Source organism: Giraffa tippelskirchi, chromosome 10 (assembly GCF_054371585.1).
Source record: "Giraffa tippelskirchi isolate mGirTip1 chromosome 10, T2T-mGirTip1v1.2.pri, whole genome shotgun sequence".
NCBI classification, from domain to species: Eukaryota; Metazoa; Chordata; class Mammalia; order Artiodactyla; family Giraffidae; genus Giraffa; species Giraffa tippelskirchi.
The window spans coordinates 57,440,112-57,440,844 of NC_137284.1; positions in this window are offsets into that span (position 1 = coordinate 57,440,112).

Consider the following 733-nt stretch of genomic DNA (forward strand, 5'->3'; position numbering starts at 1 on the left):
GACAGTTAGGGGAGTGACAGTTGGAGGATGGGGTGGGCCGGGTCCCCCGCTGCCTGGGAGAGGGGCTCTGAGTCAGGTGCCTCTGCTGGGCCTCATAGTGGCCGGTCACGGCCAAGGCACTCGGTGCTGAGTCTCAGGGAGGCCTGTTCCACCATCTCCAAACCGCTTCCGTGTCAAGGAGGGTCCCGAAGCCTCAGCAGAGGCAACCAGAGGACAAGGTGTCCTCCTCACAGCATCACCTTTTCCCAAACAGGAGGAGATGCTCAGGAAGCTCCACCAGGGACCCCGCATGGTTATTTCAAATAAGTAAGACTCGTTTGTGATCCAGCCAGTGCTGGATGGTGGACGATGATGTTGATATGCAACTTGAGAGCCCACTGTGGTGCGGGGGGATGCCTGCTCAGCCTGCAGGCCAGTGAGGAGCCAGGGAGACCCGATGCAGGCTGGTTGGTGAGAGAAGTCAGGTGGTGGGGTGGGGGCAGTGAGGAGGGGAATGGACGCAGGCACTGCCCTGACCCAAGGCTGTTCATTCAGCCGAGAAAAGGCTGAGTGATATGTTAACCCACACACATTAGACTGCTAATTGATGCCTACCTACTGAGTGCAGGCTTCCCTGGTGGCTCAGTGGTAAAGAACCTGCCTGCCAATGCAGGAGACTTGGGTTCAATCCCTGGGTCAGGAAGGCCCCCTTGAGGAGGAAATGGCAATCCACTCCAGTACTCTTGCCTGGGAA